We start from the raw sequence: 26,532 nt of genomic DNA, 5'->3' as shown, positions 1-26,532 counted from the left end.
TCGTTACTTCATGATGCTCAAACTTCAATGGTAATTATAATATCGCAGTTAGTTAAATAATAGATTTATTTTCAGATCAGACGATTTTAATTTAATATAAATTTCGTTTCCTTTTTTTAAAAAATGAATGTTTTTTTTTTCACTCTCAGAAGATATAAAATTTGATTGCAGGACAGATTGGCTATAGGAATGTTTAATAATTTTTTCTCTTTTTTTCATCTTTAGTTATTAAAAAGCTGAGAATTACTTAATACATGATCTTCGGTAGATTGGCACTTTTTAGTCTGAGTTTTCATAAAACAAAATTAAGTATATCTCAAGAACTACTGCGAATTTTGGAACGAAATTCGAAACGTATGTATAAAAACACCTGTTGAATTGATTTAATAAAAAATCTCAAATTTGGGATAGTAGTTAATTAGGTATGTTAATTAATTCGATAAATCAGTTAGTCTTACTCAATAAATCTGTCTCTTTAAGCCCTTTTCATCGATACCAATTTTGTGAAAATACGAAAATAAATAACAAAATTACAAAGGTATTTCTTTTTTTGTTGACTACTGTAGCAATCTTATTTAAAGCTGATATCAAATGGAATGAAGTTCACAAGACCAGGATGTGAATCATCAATGATTCACTAAAATGAGTTATTTGAATATTCCCAAACATCTCTTGATTTGAGAAAACATTTCAGTAAATATATCATCAAAATCAATTTAGGCACATCATTAAATACATAGTCTGATCGTTTGATATTGTTTACGCTATTCTTTGAAATATTTTATTCCCAATTTGTATCAAACTGCCTTCTGATAACTGTTCTATTCAATATAAATATCTATAATTGGTAACAAATCTCAAAAAAAAAGATTCAAATAACTTTGATATGTTAGAGTATCTAAAATATTAATTATATTTAAATAAACCTTTGTATACAAAGATGAAGATCCAGATAAAACTGAACTTCTTTAACAATTTTTTTTTCCTTTTATTTTCCTTTAAATAACTTTGTACTCCTCAAAAGGATGCTTTGGAAATCAAAATTATACAGAATAACGTAAGAAATGGGAACGCCTATTGATGGTCTAAAAATAAACCTAAATAGAGTCAATATTTCAACATGCAAAATTTAAATTGATTTTTTCAACAAATTCTTTTGCAAGGATAAGCACAATCAAATGTACAAAAAAAGACCAAAACAAAAACTATACTTTAAAGACCTGAGAACTCCGTTCCGCACCATATATTTCCACCAAGAAAAAACAAAAAGCCTTCTTTGCTTCATTAAAAAAAGATCTTAAAGTGTCACATGTTAGATGGGGCTATTATTATCGATCTTTTTAAGTGTTGCCAACTGTTTTTTTTAAAGATCGCGTCGTCTGGTCAATAAAAAGTCTTTGATTCCGGATTGAGATACCGTTTCGGTTCGATCGGATTCAGAAATTTACGTCTGAGGAAATAAAATTGCTTCATTCTGTCTATCTTTTCACGCGTCCTTGGGCTTCTAAAGTAACTTTGCAAATTTTTATTTAGCTATTCGGACATTAACTCGGCTGTTTTTTTTTCTCTGTTTTTCGATCATAGATGAATCGAAGGAAGCTATAAGAAAGATAATGGTAACAATCTTAGTTAGTGTCAGAAATGTAATTAGGTTATAAGTGTAGGTTTTGTGAGAAAAAGGTACTTAATAAGATGTATTTTTTTACTGAATAATATATTTAAGGATGTCTGGTTAGTTATATAAAGATGTCTCATCAATAGCAAAGTAAACAGAAAGCGATTAAATGGATTTTTTTTGTAGTAAGAAAAGAACTAGATTAAGAAAAAGAACATATTCTAAAGAAGTAGTAAACACTTCGGGTTGTTTTTCCGGGTTTAACGATTTTATAATCATAGAGGAAATAAAACAGGTTGTTAACCAAAATCGTCTTTTAATTTATTTTCAATAAACTCAGCTATTTGTATTGGAAGAAAATAATCATATTTGAACATTGATGCCAATTTAATTAACGCCACTGTAAATAAATTCAGAATATTTTAATCAACAGTGATTTTTTTCTTAAAATTCTGATTTTATAAGTTTTCTATTCATGTATCCTTCGTAAATCCTATCCTTTCTATCCATTCTATGTTGTATCTTCATTACGCCTCAACTTTTTCGTATATGAAATAAAGGAAGAGAAAGCATTAAAATTTCTCAAAAACGATTTCGAGATTTTGAAAATTTTTGCAATTCACTTCTTTCAAAATCCAAGAAATTAATTTTTGGAATTATATTTGTCTTTTTGCCTGAGAAGATAACAACTAAAAAACGTTTCGAGTTTAAAAGGATTTAATTTATTACATGGTCTTCACAAGAATTTTGTAGATTTCACCAAATTTCAAATGAAGTGCTTTTGAAGAAGTTTGCCAATTCGAATTCGAGAAAAAGCAATAATCACAAAATTTCAAGATCTAGAAAGATAAAATCAGTTCAACAGTTTAAGCATTTGAAATATTGTTAGATCTATATGATATTTTAAACGAAATCCACCAAAAGATTGATTGTCTGTCAGTCTGTTCATTTGCGTGCATGCAAATACAATAACTCAAAAAAGCAATAATTTCTATTTAATTGTAATTTATTGTGAAATTTACTGAAATAAGAATTATTATTAATCTTATCACAGATTCAATAATCCAATATCGAGTGGCAATTTGATTATTGGCTTTATTTATCCTGTAAAACATTTTATCTTTTATGGTTCGTCACGAAGTTTTATTTATTTTCATAATTTTATTTCGACATACAGCAATTTTCACAATAAGATGAAGCAAATATTTATTTGGGCCGCGGTGATCTGTTGGTAAGGTCTCGGCTTCGAAACCGGAGGGCTCGAGACCCGATTACTCCGAAGAACCATCGTGTAAGCGCGTCTGGTGCATGTTAAAACCGTCGGGGCCAAAAGTCTTCTCGCTGGTGTGGTGTGGAATTTTAGAGAAGGGGTGACAACTCGGGTGTCGTCTTTGTCATCTGACCGCGGTTCAAAATTACAAAGTCCGTTCCAAAATAGTCCTAGTGTTGCTTTAAAAATGGGACGTTAAAGTAACGGAATTGAACAAATATTTATTTTATTAATGCATGGGTCGTTAGCATAGATAATTCTATAATTATTTAATAAATACTGAAAGTTACTTGCTTCGTTCTCTTCCTTTGAAGTATTACCGCTGCAAGTGGTATATTGGAATTAAATTGTTTTCTTCTACAGTTTCATACACATAAAGCTGGGTAGACTGTAGGTAGAATTATGGGCATCGCATCTGCAAAACTTGATTCTATTGAAATCCGTAACGTAACTGGAGATGGTTTACGTTAAATATCAATCTCGTATGTCTTTACTATGAAATGTTTTGAAGCCTCGTAGAATTAGGATACGAATCAAATCATCTGTTCAAAAATTAACCCTTCTTTGCACGATTTTTTTTTTTTTTTTTTTTTTTTTTTTTTTTTGTGAAATAAATCAGGGTGATGCAATTCATGCTCTAGATTAAAGGAAAATGTTTTAAAAAATCCTAGCATAAATATATAATATAAAATAATTTTTTAAAAAGTATGATAGAAATATCCGTCATCAAGCAAATTTACAGCCAATTTACATGTTAAACTCAGTACAAAATTTTCAAAGTATCTCTCTTCTAAATTTCATCACTCATTATCGATTTTATTAGCAAAAAATCACAAATTAGTTATAAAAAAGCATTCAAGAAATAGAATATTTCTTCCAAACATAACAAACAGTGGAATGTCAAGTTCAAATTCTCTATAATGATTGTGACATTTGATTTTTTTTTACAGCTACGTTCCTTATTACGCAATAGTCGTGAAAAAAATCACCAGCAATAACCAATTTACAGTACACCTGTTTTGAGTACAATTTTTTGCTCACTAAATGCTATGATAGAAAGTTCCATCATCATGCAAGGAAGGGTTAATAGATCTGATCCATTTAGATTTTGATCTAACATATCAAACCAACCTTCAAAAGTTTTAAAAAACATAAAAAAACCCCAATTTGGTTCTGTATTTAACTCTGACCTATTTTAGATATGAAACTGCTCACAAATTTTTATCATCCAATTAATGTTTCAAATTTCTTTCTCTTTAATAATATCAACAAACTGCAATAATAAAGCATTATTATAAAAATATATCTATTTATAAATTTTATGAAATGTATGTTGTTTTGTATATGAAATGTTACACTTTTCTTAACAAGATTTAAATACTTCTCTAAATTTTTGAACCAGATAAATTTTCCTCCAACAATCGTCACTTTATCTTCCTCTCCTAGTTTCTGCATCTTTTCCATTCTCTTGTCATTTCAAATTGATTTTTTTTTGTTCAGTGAAAGATTATGCTTCAACAGGTCTCTTTAATTAGAGGATACATTTGTCTTATCGTCATTCATCTCTTCTTTTTCTTTCTTTATTATCTCCTTTTCTTTATCTCAGCGCTCCGCTGCATTTTCCTAGTAATGAAATCTCATTTGTGTTGCTTCGTCAAGAGCAGCGAGGTATTTAGCAGCTGATAACGGTGTGTCTTTGAACTCGTTCTGCACGAGGATGATGAGTTAAGATACAGTTTTGATGAAAGGTGATAGAGAGTATGTTACATTTAACAATCGGGGATGCCTCCTCTTCGCCTTTCTTGTTTACTTACAAAATTTCCCAATTTAATGATGAAAATCGATTTTCTTTTTCTGCTCTCACTTTTGTATAAAGTATATTCCCGAGTACCCGGCCTAATGTTGCAGAAAGGTAGGCCGGATAACAAAAAAGCCGGATAGGCCGGAGTTCTATGAGTTCATTTCTTTGTCCACCCATATCAGAAGACAAAATTTTTATACCAAAACTCAATGTTATAAGACGAATTATCTTACTTCTTTTTGAGTTCTAAATCCTCCAGTTAGCTCAAGCCAAGTAGAATGTGAACGCGACTCGGTGAATCATAAAAGCAGTTGCCGGGTTTTGTTGCTACACCAGAGTCTAGTCGCTATACAGCGCGTAATTTCATCTCCATAGTCACTACGCATTTTTTTTCGATTATCATCTATTTTGAAATCTTCACCCCAAGAACAATCCCAAGAATCCTGTATCCCCCAAGAATCCTGTATGTACTGCGTAGTTATAATCAGGAACAGCGGCAACAATTGAGGTTCGTTGCACACTGACGAAACAATGAACAAAGAGCAGAACGCTTTAAAAAATCGATCCGTCAATTCTTTTTTATTTAAATCTTTTTCTCATATATTACATGTTTTAATTAACAATTATGTTATAATTACCATGAATAGGAAATCATGTATTTTTATGCATTTTAAGAGTTATAAACATCATTCCATTATTATTTCTTATATAATGACTTAGTGAGTATATAAACATGTATATGAAAAAAATCCCTACAACCTATTTGAGTGATTTTAAGGATGCTCATATTATTAACGTTGATAATATTGACAATAAGAGAAATTCATGAATAAAAATTTATTCAAATGGTTATGGAACATAAAATAAATGTTTCATTTCCATATTTTTTGAACTTCCGTTTTAAGGAAGTCATGAACAGCAGTTAAATACATTAAGTACATTATATAAAAAACTTTGGCATCATAAGTATTTTTTTATTATTTAGCAATTATTTACTATATTTTTTACAATAGAATAAAGATATATTGAATAAAAAAGTCCCATTGAAAGATATATTGAATAAAAAGGGAATTTTTACGAAATTAGAAGATATTATTTTAATGATGCATTAAAGTAAAAAGAAGAAAGTAACAGTTTAATTTTTGGATATTTGATCTAATTTGCATTCTTTAATTATAATGTTTATTTGGTCATTATAGCAATTCAATGATATTATTTTACTGAGATGGTTTCAGACGATGCATTTAAAATCAATAAATATAGAAATACAAAAACGTATGAATTAGCATCATAATACTTGTAGAAATTGACTTAAAATTTATTTAAAAAAATTATATATTTGTTCTTTTTTATCAGGATAATTTATTCCCAAATCTCAAAACAAATCAAAGAAAATTTTCTCCTTTGTCCGTTTAAACTTTAACAATTCGACTATTATCAATTTTTTTGCTTGTTTAGATCAGCTATCAATACAATTCAATGAAAGTTTGAAAAGCTAATTAGTTCATATGAGAAAGCATATTGATGTTGCTTTTATTTACAATCCATTTTGAAATCCTGGTTCGTAGAACTTTTATAATGGTATATTTTTCATTAAAAATGCATCTTTAAAATGTGCGTAAATTTTTTATTTTACTATTTGCCTTATTTCATTAAACTGTGAATAATAAAAATATTTATATTTATAAAATGCTGATAAAAAAGGTAGTCGTTTGGCGGAATCGTTTTCAATATTAGTTGTTCGTTTTTTTTTCAAGAAATTTTATGTAAACCAATTTTATTTAGTTTTGACTTTATTTATTTTATCGAAATTCAAAGTAATTTGCACGAATTAATTAATTTATAAACCTTCTTAACTTAGAAACTCTTAACTTAGAAACCTTCATCTATATTTATTTTATTTTTTATTGGAATGGAGAAACAGTTGCAAATCATTTTAATTTTCAGTTTGTTTAATTTATATAAACTTAAAGACACTGACACTGAACATAAAATGTTATGATAAGATTTACATTTTATATAAATAAGTATTAAAATGTCTTTCAGATTTATTTCAACTTTTATTTTTAATGAACTGCTATCCATTGAAATCAGTTCATTATATTTGTACAAAAAATATTTTTTTAAAGTTGGTTAATAGAAATCAAACTATCCTCATTAATTTTCAATTAAATATCATTTGCAGTCAATTTGAAGGCACTGGAATTCAATACGAAATGTTATGATTCTGATATATTTGATGTAATTAAGCATTAGAATTTATTTCTTCATGGTTGATTTTTACTTATATTTCCAACGAACTGTTTGATGTTATTTAAATTGAACTCATTCATTGAACATTCAAGTAAATGGTGATTTTCTTTTTAGTTATTTTTTAAAATCTTTTTTTTTTTTCATTTTAAAACTAAACAACATTACATTGAAAAACCACGAAATTTATGTTGTTACATAAGTAATTTATAATATTTTATATATTTGCTTTGAAGTTTCTTTACTTTTCTTTTAAGACGTTTTTCAAGAAATTATCCGGCACGAAAAGAATGGAAATTTTCTTTCTTATCTAACTCTCAGACGTTAGTATAACAATACGTTTCAGCAAAACACATTTTTCAGAAAACAATAGCATCCTCATAAATATTTAACATGGTTCCTAAAAAGTGCATTATTTTTTAATCCTAAATAATCCTATTTAAACACATAATCCTATTACAATTTTATTTATACAAGAGTTAATTTTTTTTAAAGTTCTAGAAATCCTATAATTTTCGCTAAAAATGCATTTCTATTGAAAATATTTATATAAAACCTTGCTAAAATAATCATTTTTAGTTATTAAATAATAGCTATTTAAAATGATAATGCTTTGAAAATTATAAAACGACACCTGCTTACTTAATAATTAAATTAATAAAAAATAATACTTTTATTTATTTATTGGGAAATTCTTTAAATTTTTACAAATATAATACTCACTATTTTATATCTTTTCAATAAAGAACAGGGTTTTTTTTTAATTTCATAAAAATGAAATTAAAAAATAAAATAATTTTCAGAGATAATTTTCTTTTCAAAAAATAAAAACTTGTATATTTTATGTTTTCCTTTAGATTATTGTAATGCTTCATACTTCTTGAACATTAAAAAATATCATGAGCTTAAGATATACGCACAATTTCAAATAATCTTTAATAATAATATTAAAAGAACATTTCTGTCCTCAAAGATAAATTGTTAAAAAAAGTAGACATAAATTACAAAATTTCGCATTATGTATTTAAAACTTCAAATATATATCAGAATTATTATGCTTCCTTGATATTATCAAATACCTGTTTTTAATATTTAGTGAAATTTTGAAAATATTTCTTAGAATACAGATTCACTTCTAACTGTAATAAACGGATAAAGTAAGTGCAGTTAGTAAAAAACTATTTGTTACGCATATTATTATTAGTAATATATTAATCAAGTTTATTAAGGCAATATATGAAGCAAATTTATTGCTAAAACTAAATGAGAATGCGAGTTTTCTAGTTTAAAGAATGACAAATGTGTGCAGAAATTATCGTCTGCTGGAATACTTTTCATTTATTAATTTCTCAAGAAGAAGATAAGATTGGAAGATCGTTTCAAATATTATTTATTCAAATGTTATACTTCCTATTTTATTACGGGGCAATAAAGTACTTGAATTATTTAAAGATTATCTCAATTTTCGATTTCAAAAATTCAGATTTCTTTTCAAGTGAAATGTTCGTATTTCTATCAGAACGTTATTGTAATATTCATAAATTAAAATTATTAAAATGGCAACGGCAACGAAATGGAATTTTTGGAGCTGTGCTTTTTCAGTTCTTTTTCATCTTGCAGCGTATGCCAGTATAAAGTTTTTCTGAATTCAAATTTAGAAAAAAAGTTTAAAGGATCGATTTAAATTGCGTACGTTTCTTTCTAAACTATTAGTAGATTCTAAAAATTCCAGATCGCAGAGCTATTGATTTATTTATATCTTTTATTTAGTTTTTTTTTTCATGTTGTAGTTGTTTGAAATGAAAGATAAATTAAACGGCCTCCTTAAAAAAGCTTTTTGAAATAATTTATTATTTTTTTCATTGTTGAATTCTTTTGTTCTTAGTCAAAAATATTCTTTGGTACGAAAATATTTTCGAAATTTTAAATGAGAAATAGAAGGAATTTCAATCATGCTTTGACATTTCTGTTTTTCCTATTATAAATGAGAATATCTAAACTCATCTGTTGAAGTTTGAAACACATTCTGTTATTTCTTACTACATCGTTAAGAATTCTTTTTTTTTTTTCATTTTGCAGTCTTATTCGCAATACGGTTCAATGCACGACGTCATTAAGTTTATATGACGAATATTTTACATCGGAATAATTCTGAAAGCTATCACAAAATCACGTGATCTCGTATAAATAATTTGACTTTGTAGATATTAATTTCGTGCATTTACTTATTAATAGAATTAAGAGTGAAGTGTTATGTGATTATTTAATAGGATAATTTGCATTATTTGAAAATTCTTCTGTAGACGTTACCGTTCATGAAATTTTGTATACAACTGATCAGTATTTTCTTCTGTAAGAACGACAACAGATTGGGCAAGAATTCTTGACGAACGTCCCGTAAGCATAAATTGACTACAATATACACGATATTATTCTAATGTAAACTCTGTTTTAGATTTGATTAAAATTCATTAGTGCAGAATTCATGAAAATAAAAATAAAATTCTTGATTCTAGTCTTATTTCTAAGAATTTCTTATTCATAAAGGCTTACGAATTCGTGAATTTGGCTTTCTTAATTTATTATAAGCGCGCATAGATAATATATGTGAGTTTTCAGGAATAATTTGACTTATTACTACAGTGGCTCCCAAAAGTGTTCGTACACCAACAAGAATAAATTAAAAACCTCATTATTTACCATTATATATTCTTATTTTTGCATGAAAATTTTTTCATAGCATATTTTTACAGTTCTTAATAAAGCAGTGAAAAATAAATTTTAATTACGATGCAAACTATTTTTTTAAAAATGACAAAAAATAGAATTGCACAAAAATAGGACACAAAAGTGATCATACACTTTAAAAAAACATCACTAAATATGAAATTTTCTAAATTTTTATAAATGTTTAGTATTTAGTAGGATATCCTTTATTCTTTATAAGAGCTTTTAAACGTTTGGGCATAGATTTAACTAAACGGTCGGTTACTTCTGCACCGATCTTGTTCCATTCTTCGATCATTACTGCTTTCAGTTGAATTTTCGATTTAATGTCGTGACTTCTTATTCGCACCTCTAATTCTTTCCAAATATGTTCTATAGGGTTTAAATCCGGTGATTGAGCTGGCGTTTTAAGGGTTTGAGGACAATGATAGAGGCAAAAAAGACGAACATTCATGGCCGTGTGCTTAGGATAGTTGTCTTGGTAATACACAAAGTTGTTTAAAATGCCCAATTTTTGTGCTGACACTTTTAAATTATTATTGAGAATATTTATATAAACTCTATGATCCATTATACCATCAATAAATACTAAATTGCCAACTCCAGCCGCTGACATACACCCCCAAACCATGGCACCTCCACCGCCATGTTTTACTGTTCCGACTAAATTCTTGGGATTAAGTTCTTCGTTTTTTTTTTCCCCTCCATACAATGATTCTTCCATCTGACCCAAAGATGTTAAACTTATTTTCATCTTCAAATAAAATACGATTCCAATAGTTCTCTGGCTGGTTTATCATAGATTTGGCAAATTTAAGCCTAGCAATTCTGTTCTTCTGACTTACAAAGAATTTTCTTCGTGCAGAGCGGTCATGTATACCAGCATTCCGAAGAATTCTACAAATAGTTTCACAGGAAATAGAAGTTCCATTTGATTCATTATATTGTGAAGTAAACTTTATTGCCCTCAGACGTGGATTTTTTAGAAATTTACTCACAATATTTCTTTGACTTCTAGCTGACAGAATTTGAGGGCGACCATTACGAGGCTTGTTTGCTATCCTTTTTCCCTCTCTGTAACGTTTTATTATGCTTTGAACCGTTGAATGAGGTAAATTAGTTATAGTTGCAATGCCTCTAATTGATTTTCCAGCTTTAAAATGAAATATAATTAATTTTCGTACGTCTAAACTCGTTTCTTTACGAATGCGCGTCATATCTAAGAATAAAGTAAATAGAATAAATAATTGTGATATTAAATACTGAAATCAAACGATTTTAGTGTATTTTTCAATTAGAAGAAAAATAAGCCGCAAAAGATATTTTTATGATGAATTTAAATAAATAATGTTTGGATGTACGAAGACTTTTGTGTTCTAATTTTGTGACATTTTTTATTTATTTATTTTTTAGAACAATACTACTTGATTTTTTTTATAAAAATATTTGTTCAGTTTTATTAAGAACTATTTAAAGATGCTAATTAAAAAAACCCAACTGATAAAATGCTTTATTAAGAAGTATGGAACACAATTTCTGCAAATTTCTTTAGTGTACGAACACTTTTGGGAGCCACTGTATATTTTATTTTCGGCGCGTATGCTAAATATTTGTATTTTAACTCAGAATATAATGTAAAGTCGAATTCTATATTTTGCTGTAAGTTTATAAAAAATTGTGGTTTCTTATATTCCTAATATTATGAATTTGTAATATTGTTTTATTTGCTATGTTAACACCATTGCTGAAATATTCTTCATAGTAGCTGAACTGATGTTGGGCCAATGACTCCTGAAATTCTCAGCAAAAATTAATGTTCTTGAAAGTGCAAGTATTGGGGCTATATTTCTATTCGGAACCAAAATCCGAAGAACCTTATAGAAAATTCCATATTATGTTTGAAGCTATAAAGGATGAAGCGCTCATACGTTTTGTGCATTTATAAAACTGACTAAATCGAAGTGTTTAACATATTCTAGATGGAATGTTTTGTGCAAAAAAATTCTTATAATATTTTTGAGTATTATTTGTATAGTTTCGCGTACCTCTTTCTTTTAATTGAAAAGTTGCAAAATATTTCAATTTTTAAAAAAATATAAACCATTTTTAAGCGTGCAAGATACGTTGTTATAGAAAGGAATTTAAAAAAAATAAATTTTTAAGAATTTCTTGAAAATTTATCGGGTTATAAAAATTTACTCCATATAAATTTATAGTAGTATGCAATATACTACTGTATTTAGTTATGAAGTATGGTTAAAATATTTGTTTTAAATTCGAATAACGCACAATTAAGATATATTTTTAAGAACTATAATGATCAAGAACTATAAGAACTATTTGTAATCATTAAGTGCATATGTTTCAGTTTATATCAAGGAAAAAACATTTTAAGGTTTGATGTTTTCCTTGTTTTTCATCTAATTCTATTTTCTTTTGTAATCAATCATACTTAAGTTTAGCTTTAGCATTTTTTTTTTCAAATTGCTTCAAATTTTAAAAGATTTATGTTTTATATATCGACATTGATTGATTACAATAAATATCTTTCTAAAAGAAATAATGAAGATCAGAAAAATTGCTTACAAATTGTGCTTATAAATAATATCAAATAAAGGGGTTTATAACAAAGATATTATTTAAATAAAATTCTTGAACAATTTTAACAAAATTATTCAATCCTTCTTTTTCCTTTAAGAAGCAATATTCTATCACCTCAAGACATTTTACGACGTAAGAAAAAAAATATCTTTGTTTAATATTGAAATGATCCGTCATCAATAAGAAATTGATGACATTGTAACAGGCTTTATCTGTTCTAAATATATTTTATGTTTTCGAGAAAATATTTTTTCAATTTTGGACGTCTTAAAATAATTATTTATATTATCTACATTAAATTCTTTATAAATATCCTTTATTGACAATAATTTAACCTATATTCTTGTATTAAATTGGAACAAATCGTATAAAGTGTTTTCTTTTGTTCTGAACCATTCCCTGTCCTTTTTATAGTATATAAAGTATTTAAATGCATTTATTTTTATCGCCGAAAATTCGCCATTCTGCGCTGCTCGAATCGAAGTTGAACGTCCTACCATTTTCCCAAGCAATTCAGACTTTTACGGCTTCATTTATTCTCCATTCAATTTGAGGAATAACGGCGCCGAAATAATTACATTCAGATTTGCATAAAACAATAAATAAATAAAATATTGTGTAAATCAGTGGTTTATCATATCAGACTCTGTAGTTTTTACCCATAAATTCAAATGCCGTGAACGGCGATTTTCCACTCTTGGCAAAATGCGATTACCGCTTTTATTCGTTTTAATGAAGATGTTCCGTGTGTTTTCTCCTTTTCCAGATTAAGTGGGTTTTTTATTCTTTTTTTAATACTCGCCGTGGAAATCTGTTGTTATCGTTTGGTGGAAAAAATGGGTTGATGTGCGATAAAGAAATTTCTGTTTTAAATGTCATAAACTTGTTTGATTCTCACGATTAGTGTGAGCTACTGATTTTACTTTTCTGCTTTTTTTTTCTTTCTTCCCTAGTCCGGCGTGATAGGTGGTCAATCAATAGGGAAATTTTTAATTATTCCATATTTAATGAGGTTAAAAATACACCTGCAGTTTTCTGCCGTCCGTTAAATATTTATTCTCTGTAGAAATAAAATGGCTGAAATTTTCGAATAAATTTTTATATTTATTGAAAATTAATTTGTTTCTATTTAGACGTTTTAATGATGTATGCACAAATACACGGCTGTTGTTCGAGGGGTTTTGTTTAATTAAAAGTTTTTTTAAGACATCTATTTCTGCTATTGAGATTATGAAACAAGTTGCCCAGCATGTGTATTATTTAAAAAAAATCTATGCTATTTATTCAATTAACACATTTTTTTCTCGTTTATACTTTCTTGCTTCTGAATTTATGAACAAATTTGTTCATAAATAATATTTTATACTTATTTTGTATCACTTTTTTTTAGCATTTATAGCATTTTTTAAAATCTTGTCTTTAACGTTTATTTTGTAGCAAAGTAAAAAAAAACAACAACATTGATGTAGTATTTTATTTCAACTTTTAAACAGAAATTCATAATTTATCCTTACAGTGATATTTAATACTCAAGTGAGTGGAATATTTAACTGCAATTTAATCGAATTTATTTTTTACATTGTTTTTGTAAATTTGAAGGTTTGTATGTAAAATCAAGCCTAAAACTATCATACTAAAATCTTTAAAACTAGAGGCTTGAATTCCTAATTTTTTTTAATACATCTTTTTTTAAATGAGCATAGAATTTTGCTTTGACAAAGAAGCTGAAGTGCTATTTTATTTATATTGCATTTCTTATAAAGAAAGACTTTTGTTATAAAAATGTCTTGCAAAATTTTATGTTAAGAAATTTTATTTTGGGGGCTTTGATAAAATAAAGAAAAAAAGAGTGAGCGGAGGGAAGTAATAAAAAGGAAAAAAAGTCATAAAATGATTTTTTAGTATTTTGTGCTCATTCATTTGTCTTGAAAGCTATGCATTAAGAAACGCATTGTACCGAGTATCTTTTGAGGAAGTCGTGGCTTCAAAGCAAAATATTTTAGAACTAAAAGTTTTGAAAAATTTAACTAGAAAGAATATAAAATGAGCAGATTTGAATTATTGAGGCAAATTCATGTAAATAATGTATTTAAAAATATATTATCCTTTTTAATAATTTGATCAATCATCGTTTCTCATATTTGTGTTTAAATAAATTTAAAGCAGAAGACAACTGTAAGAAAATTATAATCACAAAATCACGAAAATAATGCACCATAATATAATGCAATCCTTCTAATTTTGTTTTGAGTAATATTTAATTGTTCTTAGGTTTTAATAATTAATTTGAATCAGAATTTTTTTTATTATTCTGGGACTAGTTAAAAATTAATTTTTTAGCAAAACTTGTCCAAGAATATTTATTTTATAAGTATTTAAAATATGAAAAAATTAAGAAGAGTAAAAATAAAAAAAATGTAGTACTTCAATTAAAAAATTGCTTTTTATCTATCAAATCAAACAAACTATATTTACGTTTTTATAAAATCAAAATTTTAGGTGACTTTTATGGTTTGTGCATTTATAAAAGAAAGGAACTTTCTAATATGAAATTTCACAATGTGCTGAAACTTTACATGTGATATAGTCATTATTTACTCGTAGTACCCTTACTTGGTCAAATGGTCAAAACAAAAGTTATCGACTGAAATTATCACAGAAACCATTAAGCAAATAAACAGGACAATGCCTAGCGTGACTCGGATTGCTGGGTTTTGACATCTCATGCCAATACAAGCTGCTTTTTCGTGCAGTACACATTAATTAGAATCAAGGGCAAGCCAACCACTTATCAATATTTCCTTATATGACAACTGTTCATTTTGAAAATATGTGACACAATACAATTTTTTGAAAAATATTATTCATTATGAATTTGAATCCATATCCAAAGAGAACTGTAAAGTTTTTGAAAAAAAAATGCTAAATCATTCTTTTAGATGTTATTTGCAGCACAGAAAACAGAAACACTCTAAATTTATCATGCTTAACTAAAGAGAAAAATAATTAACTTTGTAATGAACTATACTTCCATATCTAATTTTGTGATTAATAGTCCAAACGAATTGCAGTTAATAATAGTGAAACGTACAAAAATTACGAGTATATAACAACCTTTTTATAAGCTCAAGTTGTTGTAATTATCCAAAACTGGTCTCTAAGTTTGTACGTAGAGATGATATAGGATAAGAAGTTGAAGTTTTGTTTAAGCTACCCAGCTTGAAGGAAAAGTATAAATTAAAAAGTAGTAGATATTATAAAGATCTATAATTGTAGCTTAATTAGATCAATATTAAATTTGAAACAAGAAAAATTTGATATATAGATACATATATATATATTTCAATTTCAGCGAAATTTTCGGAACTCAAATTAAATATTTTTTATAGCAGAAGTGACTGGTAAAACTTTCTGATCAATATCTGCAGTATTTTTTAAAAAATTCGATTTTGTTGGAAAAAAAATAAGAGTTTTTCGATGATCCTGTAAATGCATTATTTATCAATCAGAATTTCAGGCAAGGAAAAAAAATTATAATTTAAAAGATTTGTACTATGATTTCAAATGATGTCTATTTAAAAAAACAAAGAAAATTTAACTTTGTAATTAAAATTTTGTCTCAATTTTCAAAACTGAATACATTTTATGAAAATTGTTAATGCTCAAAATCCTTATTTTTTAATATTTTTTGAAAATAAAGTGCCTCACTTCTTTTCAAAATTAATTTTTACTATTGAAAATAAATCACGATGACCTTTTCTCAAAATCTGAAGAATAAAAAAAATTACTTATAGGCATTTATCGAAAACATACTTCGATAAAGTTTTTTTTTTCAAACAATAATGCAAATGTTCGTCTGAAAGTTATTTCCTTCTCTGTATAATATGTATTTTAATGAAATTTCAAAACAATTTATTCAAATTTTGAAAAAAAAAATATTTTTCCAAATTGTGTCCTATTTTAAATTTATTATTTATCTAATTAATTTGTCATCAAATTTTATGACTTATTTTGTAGGTTTCTATAAAATTTATCATTTTTAATTTATGCTTTTCCTCTGAGGTCAATAATTTTTTATTTATGTGCCAAAAAAACCGACGTTCAATCTCATTTGCTCTTTATCCGGTTACGTCTCTAAGTACAAATTTAGAGACCAGTTTTAGATTGCCATATCAACACCTAATGCCAATAAAATTATGTATTTTTTCTAGAAAAAAAATGCAATTCCATGGACTATAGCCATCCTGCTTATCTTTGAAGTATAACAATAAAAAAAGGCACTTATAACAACAACAGAAATCTGCAAGTACCGAAGGAAAATTTAAGGATGGATTACTTATTTAAATAACGGCAGTTGTCCACAGATGAATAAATTCTATTTTTTTATTCATTTATATATAATATTAGATATTCAGTTGTTAATATATAATATTTTATATAAAATAATTAATATTAGAAAATGTACAAAAAAAAACGCTTTTTGTTTTAAAATATAATTATAATACTTTATTCGATTTTTTTTAGGAATCGAATTTCATCAAGCAAAATATATTTTATTTTCACTGGTTTCCCTTATGCAAAATATTATTATTTTTATTTTGAAATGTTATATTTCATAACTTTTATTTGTATCGCCTACGGAAAAAATACTTAGGATCAAATATGATGCTTCTAAGCCTTCTGAAGATTATTTTTTTCAATCTTAATGTTTTATTTCATCTCGATATTTGATGTCATCCTCTATAAAAGACGCTTTTTGAAATATTTAATGTTTTAATTTGTTGAATCATTGAAAACAACTGTGCATTTTTATTTATAAAGTTTATTTATGCTCAATCATAATAAATAAGAAATAAATAACAAGAGTTTTGTTTTACGTCTACTACTACATTTTTCAAATATATGTATATTTCATTTGATTTACATTGTATTCTCGTAAACAAGGAAAAAGTCAAAACGATAAAGCTTTAAAAAATAATGACTTTAATGATAGATTAGATACAGAAAAGGATAACTTAAAGCAGATAAATGTGGGAAAATAGCTTTATTGATATATTGCAGTCATTAATAGATTTAGATAACGATGCCAAAATTCGTTATTGAAGAATCAAATTCTTATTTTGAAGAACGAGTTGTTTCTTTGTTCTTTTATGTATTTAAGTTTAGTATTTGTTAGAAATATTTTTTCATTTTATTATAAAAATCCTTAAAATAAATAAATAAATCATAAAATAATAATCATAAAACAAATAACTTACTAACAGATTCTAAAAATCACTATTAGATAAATCACTAATCACTAATAGATTACTATAAATCACATAAAGAATAAAAATAAGAATTTGAATCGAATAGATTCAAATTCTTATTTTGAAGAACCAGTTGTTTCTTTATGTGTTTAAAATCCAAAAGATTTAGACAATTTCTTCGGAAACTAATGTGTTATGAGTTCTTTTAATAAAAAATTTAATTAAACAAGAATTAAATTTATTTTCTAAAACGCTTTTGTATTAAGCTTAATTTTATAGCAATTTATAATTATCGACAGCATAAAATAAAAACTATAACAAAATAAATTAATTTTATAAGGAAAAAATAGTAAGCTCAACTAATATTTCTGGCATCCTAAGCGAATGAAAGTTACTAATCTCTTCAATCTTTTCCCACAATTATGCTAATAACATTCATACCAATCTTCGCTTGAGATAATATTTCAAAACTAATTAATAACTGCGTAATCAATTGCTCGGAAACTATGAGCCTGTTCTTCAGGTAACTGCGTACATTACAACATGACCCGAGTTCAAAACGTCTGCTAAAGCGTTAATGAAAGAATCGGTGAAAATGTACTGCGAGGCAACTTATTACGCTCCAGATACTTGCAAACCACAGTATTACTTAATTACAAGCAAATTGCATCTACTTAAATTGGCTGATGCTATTTGCTGTGAGGAAGGTTACGCGAAAATATCCACGCCTTTTGCCTTGCAGTGCATCAGTAGCGGTCACATTTATAGATGTGTGATTTTGAACTCTCGCTTGTAATAATAGTAATAACATTGTTTAAAGATATGCAATGAAAGGTTTTCTATTATTTTTAAGGAAGAAAATATTTATTTAATGAATATTAATACTGAAAAATCCAATTTTTTATGCTATTTTTCTTTTTACTAAAAAAAATCCTTTTCAGAAAAAAATTAGCGAGCGATAAGTATTATTAATCTTGATTTTATCAAATATATTTTTTAACAAAATAATATTTAAACAATATATACATTTTAATTTAATAGAGTCCAAAAAGAATTGCACTGCTATAATATTTAAATACAGGAAATAAAACGATTTTATTGCTAACGATTATAGAGTTCATGTTTTCATTATTGCTCCTCCCCCCCACCCCCCCAAATTTATTGGAGTGAGGAGTGGGGTGTAAGAGGAATGAGTACAATTTCAGAACATGTTAAACTACGTGTTATAAGATGTATTAAGTAATAATAGCTAAGTTTCTTCAACTATTTTTTTCTACTATTCATCTTCAATTTTTAAAGAAAATTAAATTCATCTATATGACGTTTTCAAATGAAAAGGAAAATAAATATAAAGCAAAGTTGCAAAGCATATATTCCAATTTACGTGTCTTTCAGGCTTTGAAATAGATCTTTTGTATACTGAAGTAGTATACGGAAATGCTGATTTATTACTGTCGAATCTTTCAACATGCTATTTATTATTTGCAATGAAGTTTTGAGTGTTTATTACAATTTTTATTTCGATTGTAAACACAATCTTTCTGAACCTTCTATAGTATCGTTTATTTTTCAATAAATGAAACATTGATTAAGGTAAGGAGCATAGTGATGAAATATTTTGCTGGAATGCATATTGGCAAATAAGGAAAGACAAAAATATTTAAAACAGATTTTAAAATTTTATTGTATTTTAAACTACAGTTAAGCTGTAGAAGTTTAATTTTGCGTATTATTTTATTGCTTTGATTAATAAAATAATGAACTGCATCCTACCCTCGTTGGAATGACTTCCTAGCATAAACAGTTTATTAATAGAATTCATAATAATTTATAAGTGGTATCTGTAAAATTATACCAATATTTAAATTTATTAAATTATAACCATCTATAAACTATGCATATATTAAAAAATCGTGTAGGATAACTTTTAATAACCTAAGTCGGCAATGTATGCGAAAATCTTTTTTAAAAATGTCTATTTTATCGTTTGAACATGTCGGAAATAGAATTTACAGCATAATAAATTAAAATAAGCTACAGAAAGTAGTATTTTTTTGTGTTTAAATTAAATGAGAATAAGTCATAGCCTGAAGTAATTTTTTTTTTCGTTTTTAAATTCATTTTTTCACTTAATTACCTTTATATAATTAATATAATAAGCATTTAGGAATTATGAAGAAAGTATTCCAAGCAATATGATGAACAATTCGAATATTTGAGTATTTTCTTGTCAAAATTTTTTATACTAGACTTACAATTTAATTAACTTGAGAACTTATTGAGCTCAGTTGATTAAAATGTCAATTTGCTCTTTTTTTACTAAAAGAGTAATTTCGTAATTACTGTTATTCCTCCTTTATAAAAATGTATATTGCATTTAAAATTGTAACTGTAAAAATGAATAAAAATTGATACTTCAGATATTTTTAACAACTAAGAATCTGTTTTACAATTGTTCGATCATAGATTCAATTAAATCAAATTTTATGTAAGCTAATCAATATTACTTAAGCTGAGAAGATTAGTAGTTTAAAATTCTCAAAAAAAAAACTAATTTAGAATGATTGTTTGAAAGTTTAACCAGTATTTAAGATTCTGAAACATAGCATTTATAAAATATTTTTATTTGCATGAAATAATTTGATTTATTTATTTCGTAATATAATCTAAAAATCTCCACGGATAATACTTTACAGCAGTTTTAAATACTTTCAATTGCATATTTCAAGATTAATCTCTTCTCTTATATTTTATTGCATCAGTAATTTTCTTTATGGTATAAAGAACATTTAGGGATGGGGCTGTTCACAGAATAATTCAGCTAAAATATTTGAGTTGAATTTTTATTATTGATACGAATCGGAATTGTCAAGAAAGAGATCTAACGATTATATAAGAAATTTTCTGAGTTACCTATAAAAAGTTATTTTTCTTGCTAGAATTAATTGATAACTTCACTGTTGCATTAAAAAAAATTTTGATAGTAGGCGATGCGAAGATATATAAGCAATTGCAAATATCAATTACCATTCAATACATATGTTCAAAGAATTCCAAATGCGTTCATTTCCAAGGTAGTAAATGACTTTTAGTGTCAGCAAAAAATATTAAATTTGCCAAAGAAAAGTCTGCTATAAAACAGATATGTTTAAAATTGTTTCTAATATTTTAGCTTAAGTATACTTTAAAAAACATTTCACATGAATATACGTTATGTTAGGTATATACAGTAGCTCAAAAAATATAAATTTAGTTGCTTTTTATTCCTAATCATTTATTTTTTTTCTTCTTCTCTTTACTCTAATACATAATATTATTTGAGCATTTCAAAGAAAAAGCATATTTTTAGATAATATTTCAAAGAATATCAGAAATAAGACAAATTTAGAAAGTTTTCAGAGCACATTTTTTTTTTACACACAGCAAAAGGAAGACATTAAGAACATTGAATATTTGAAAATAACGACTCAGATTCCTAATTCGATATAAATTTGGTTTTATCGCATCCAAATCCAAAGGATATAGCTCAATCAAAATTCTATTTAGAAGATTTTTGCCCTAGTTATGTAGCAATTTTTCTCCTAAAAGACGTCATTCAGTCGACCGTGAAATAGTAACCTACTGAATAGTGAAACAAATAACTGAATTTTAGAAGATTTTTATTAGAACACGAAATTTTAACTCTGTGGCCTTCAGCAATACTTGGGAAGTGAAATTATCTCATATTTGGGTGTCTTCATATATCTTGACTGGATTACTATGCTTACAGAAACAAATCGATTTCGCCCCGAAAATAGATTCAATGTTATTGTGGAATAACTAGTGATGCACAAAAAATATTTTTGTTCCTCAGTTAGGAGACAAAAAAGCGATTTTTAAGTAGAAAATCTATATAAATTCTTACAATATTTCATTATAACTGAAATACCCATCCAAATATAATGGCCTTAGATAAAAGCTGCTAATTTATGTATATAAATATTAAAACAAGGTTCTCTTCTTAAAATGTTCTTTCCATTGAAATCTGATGATTCTATTTTAGAATTATAAATATAACTTACGTCGATCTTTGCATTTTGAAAAATCATTTTAACGCAAAATAATAATTCTCTTGTATTCTTTTATGAATTTTTTGAGATAATTAATTTTTTTCTTGTATTGTCTTTGAAATTTTAGAATAGATATTCTCTATTCTAAAATTTCAAATTTATATACCATATGCTATTTGAAACTCTATACGAATTCGATAAAAATAATTGAATTAAATGTAATTAAGGAATATTTAAAATTCGTTTATTTATTTTCCTTAGCTTTTTGCATTATTTTTGTTCATTAAATCGATGGAATTGTATGAATTTGGTTTTGTTTATTAAAAGGAATTTCAATAAAATTATATAATTTTCTTTGAAAAATTTAAGACATCCTAAAGATTACAATATTTTTTTAGAAATTTCATTTTCCACTCTTAAAATAATTGAAACATAATTTTTATTTTTTTAAATCCTATATATATTTCACCCTAATAAATAGTGTTTGTATAAATTTTTGTTAATAGTGTTGATTTTTGATTCGAACTAACTACTAGGTTGTATATAAAAGCAAAAAATTCTGAATATAAGTAATATCTTATTATTTCATTCATCTTCATCTGAAGTTAATCAGAATCTATTATATCTACAGAAACACATAGCACGAAATGGAGTTGTGAATCACCCAATAGAAGAATTCCATAAAATATCGTTTGGCATATATTTTAGAATATATAAAAAATTTATATATTTACTACAATTTTATTTACTTTTTTAATATTTTCAGGGGAATACAAAGTTTATTTTGTACTTTTGTAAATTCAAAAACCAAGATTTGTACACTAAAGTTAATAGCATATAAATGATTTTATGTATTCCATAAAAATAAAAGGAATTCCAGTAGAATGTAGATTATCAAAATTATTAATGGTATTTTCCAAAAATAAACGACTTAAAAAAATTCCCCTTATTTTCGAAGAAATTTGTAAACGTTAACTTTCTTCTTCCTTTAAAATATTAGTTTTTCTTCTTTTTTCTTTTTAACAATGAGAAATGTTGAATTTAACTACTTCCCATAAATTTATTAAAAATATGGTATAGCTTATGTTTAGAAAAATCTATCTATTTTGCTAATGGGATGCAATCATGCGAGATTGAAAAATGAACAGATATCAATGAGATAAAGAACAATATAATTATGTGATAGTCGGTACCAATCAGCATGAAAATACTTTACGAGGTAACACATTTGAGTTTAGTGAAAATGTTTTCATACCTATTATAAAAATGCGTGGTATATAATATGAAAAACAATTAGTAATGCATGGTTAAATGAGATTGAAACGGATATCTTGCAAGAATTGCAGCTATTATATAAACTGTTTTTAAATAATTGCTGAACAGAATTATATTTTCCCACGGACAATTAATAACTTGTTAAATTTATCTATTTCCTCATTTCTTTTTATTTTTTAAATTAGTTTCGGTAAATGAACTAATATTTCCTTGTTTTCAATTTTAGAAATAAAATATAAGTGCATTACTAATGGATTGAAATGGATTATTTGGTTGATGCTGAAATACGGCGAATCAAATTTTATATAGATTTCTATCCGAACGAATCTTTCTGTCTTCCTTTGAGATAATGAAGTAGTTTGATAATTTTTTTCTCTTGCAAATTAATATAACGAGTGGAATACCTAATATCAAATAATACGCAGTTCACTAAGACATTTATTCTTTCCATTCAGAGATGTTTAAATGCTACTTTGAGGCTAATTTTAGGCTTACCCGTTTCTGACTGGGTATGGAAATTTTAAAGCTTATTTAAAACGCTCCAATTTCCCGCCGACTGACATGTGTTTGTGCTATAGTGGTGCAGTCCAGGTGCAGGCATTTGATATTTTAATGCACTAAATTTATTCCCAAAAGACGTACACTTAAGAATTGCCTACTAAAGAATAATATAGCTTGGCCTTCTCATTTATCTGCCTTTGTACAGAAGAAATCATCTTTCATTTCTTTTTGTGCATATATTAATAGTATTTTCCTCTATCATTTAGACTATATTTCTGTATGTTTGTATATATATTTTTATCCTTTATGCATTTGCTTTTTGAATAATTAATTTTTATTTGATCATACTTCTCCATAGTATAATCATTTTACTGTATGTTTTCGCCAGTATGTGAGCAATTTTTTGTATTTGTACAGTTTCTTATTCCCCCCATTTTTTGCATTTGTGCATGTGCCCTTTATATTTCAAATTTCTTCCATTATCAACCGAGTACTGGCTTACGTTTGTATACCTTGTGGTATATTTGTTGGCACACAAGAAGTTATACCTAGAGACTCAAAAAAATTAATATAACATTATTAACCGAAACAGTATTAATTTTTACATATAATCATGACAACAGAAACTTTATCTTACAATATATTGCTTTTACGAAGGAATGAATTAAAATGATCAGGTTCGGTTTTATATTTGTATTATGATTTTCAACTAAAAAATAAAAATGTTTTATTACTCCGCTAAAATGTTAATGTTAAAAAAATAAAGACTTACATAATTTTTTAGAAAAATATTAGATGCTTGAATGCATTTTAACCAGAGACAACTATTGGTCAACATGCGATGTATCTATATAAATGACAATGGTTTTTGGTTTTATCAATTTACTATTACTTTATTGTTATCATTTTGAAAGATTTTCATTTAGTATTATTGAGTTATTCAGTGTATAAAGTCCCCAATCACGGAACGTTCCAAAATGCATTTTCGACATTCATTGCTTTTTTTTGTTTGATTTGAAGAAATCTGCTGCCGAAGCCCATTAGACTTTTTTAGAAATTTATGGTGATGCTGCTCCCAGTTTTCCCATATTCCAGTTATCCCAATTTTCGGTTTTGGTTTCAAGGGTTTAAAAGTGGTGATTTCGATGTCAATGACAAAAAACGACCTGGAGGCCCCCAAAAAATTCGGAGACATTCAATTGCAAGACTCATTGGACAAAAATGTTAAAGAGTTGTAGAAAATGGTGGAAAATATTTTGTTTGATATATATGGTACCAATTTTCTCAATAAATGCCTTTTTAAAATGAAAAAATGATCAAAATACATGCCAGCAGCTAATTCAATAACGTTGCATTTTTTCGAAATTTGTTTGAAAAAATAATTTGAAGTGGGTAAAGAGCCATTGTAATGATTTTATGATTCTGTTAATCTTTAAGGAAAGCTGATACAGTATTTCGATTGAAAATATTATGATAAAGCGAATTTTGAACTAAATTACATAAACTATTAAATTTTTTTTGGTTATCATAACTTCCTGATGATTCCTTATTAATGATATTCCAGACTCTCAGATTAGAATCCTGCACAATAATAAACAAATTCTCATAAAGCTGAAAGTGGAGTCTCTACGGTGTATTTCATTTTAATCTGAGTAATTAGAAAATGAAAGCGACGTCTACCCTTTTATCGTTTCTTCCATCTCGATTCGAAATCATACCGTTAGAGTCGTTAAAGCATGTAATCGCTGTCGTTAAATCCCGTTTTGATCTGGATATGGCCAGAGGCGTTTGTATTTTACAATAATCGGTCAATGGAAACGAAAAGGAACGGAAAAAAATCTTCGAATTATATTCTCGATCCCAAAATACATCCTCCTGAGATCCGCCACGCTTGGATTGTTGCGAAGTGATCGAAGGCATCCGACAAAAATAAAAAGATAACGCCTCTTAACGTCAAGTATACAGCATGGAACCACCTACTTTTCGAAGATCTTCTAGTTGTTTGAAGCTGCTTTCCTTTTTTTTTTCTTTTCTTTTTCATTTTGTTTTGTTCCAGTGCGCGATTTTTTTTTTTTGTAAATTTGTTTGCTTTTACTGGAAGCTTTTCCGCGTGCACACGGTCTGCGACGCGATCACTCAAGCTTTGACAGACTTTGCAAGACAGCTCTGTCAGCCACTGGCCATCCCACAGTCCTCCTTTTTCTCGAGGGAATTTGGTGCAGAGGAACGGTGCTGTGTCGTCGGATGATGTAGAGTCGGGTGTTTGTTAACGTTCTTGAAGTTTAGTGAGCGCAGTTCAGAAATAGTGTTGGTGTTGGTGCTGGTGATATTCTCGTGTCCATCCTGAAGCTGTGGACTATTTCGGCGCGCTTCGGTAACAAGGAGTGCATGGGTTACTGCATGTTAAGACTTTGTCGTACATTCTGTTTGCCCAAATTAGGAACTGGACGATCTGTGAAGTCAGTTAGGTGAGTCCCTTATTATTGAATATGATTGAATTTAACATTTAAAATACAACTTCTGAGTTACAAAGACTTCTCTTTCCCAAGTATAGAGAGGCTGATTTATGATTTTTAAAAGCATTGCCATTCTATATCAAGCAAATGATTAATGTGGAAAGATTATGCATAATAAAATACAATGTTCATTTTCAACGCATGCTGATGCCTTAAGAATCCTTTAAATTTTAAAATGTTGTTTTTTATTTTCGGAATAAATGTATCAGTGGCGTAATTTGCCTAAAAAACGGTTCTTACGCCCCTGAAATCTACAACTAGCCAAACAAACAACTAGAATATTTTAGAGCAAATGTTTTGGAAACATTATTTTTGAGAATGAAAATTACATGAAGAAATTAAGGAAATGATATCTCTATTCAGGAGTGCCTATGAGTACAATTTACTTAAATAAAAAAATTATGTATAATCTTTGTTAGATGAAAATTCTTCTACAAAAGTTTAACTAAGCATTTGTTCTCTTAGAATGAAAAAAACTGATATTGAATTATTATAGCAGATATTAGAGAATAAAAAATAAAATTAAATCTGGAAAATTTAATACTTCTTTCACCCCCTCTCTCTATATAATATAATATTTGGTTTCAGTGAGTTAACAGTAATTATAACTCTGAATTGGTGAATTTTAAAATTTTATTTCTTTGTTTTCTTTCTCTAAAAGAAAAAAATATATCAAAT

General features: G+C 26.9%; 1 protein-coding gene across 3 annotated transcripts in view; it reads left to right on the top strand.

Moving 5' to 3' along the window:
* LOC129963471 (homeobox protein 10-like) overlaps positions 1-26,532 on the top strand; it is a 334,134-nt gene that overhangs the window by 48,283 nt on the left and 259,319 nt on the right. The window contains exon 1 of one of the 3 annotated variants that reach the window (XM_056077874.1): positions 25,695-25,806. The exons of the other annotated variants lie outside the window; for them this stretch is intronic. The gene's annotated coding sequence lies outside the window, so the exon portion shown is untranslated. Of the gene's footprint in view, positions 1-25,694; positions 25,807-26,532 lie in introns of those variants that run through there. 3 annotated transcript variants of the gene reach the window in all.

Source organism: Argiope bruennichi, chromosome 3 (genome assembly GCF_947563725.1).
Source record: "Argiope bruennichi chromosome 3, qqArgBrue1.1, whole genome shotgun sequence".
Classification (NCBI taxonomy): Eukaryota; Metazoa; Arthropoda; class Arachnida; order Araneae; family Araneidae; genus Argiope; species Argiope bruennichi.
Note: the sequence above shows the minus strand (reverse complement) of the source record. Positions and strands in the feature narration are given on the sequence as shown.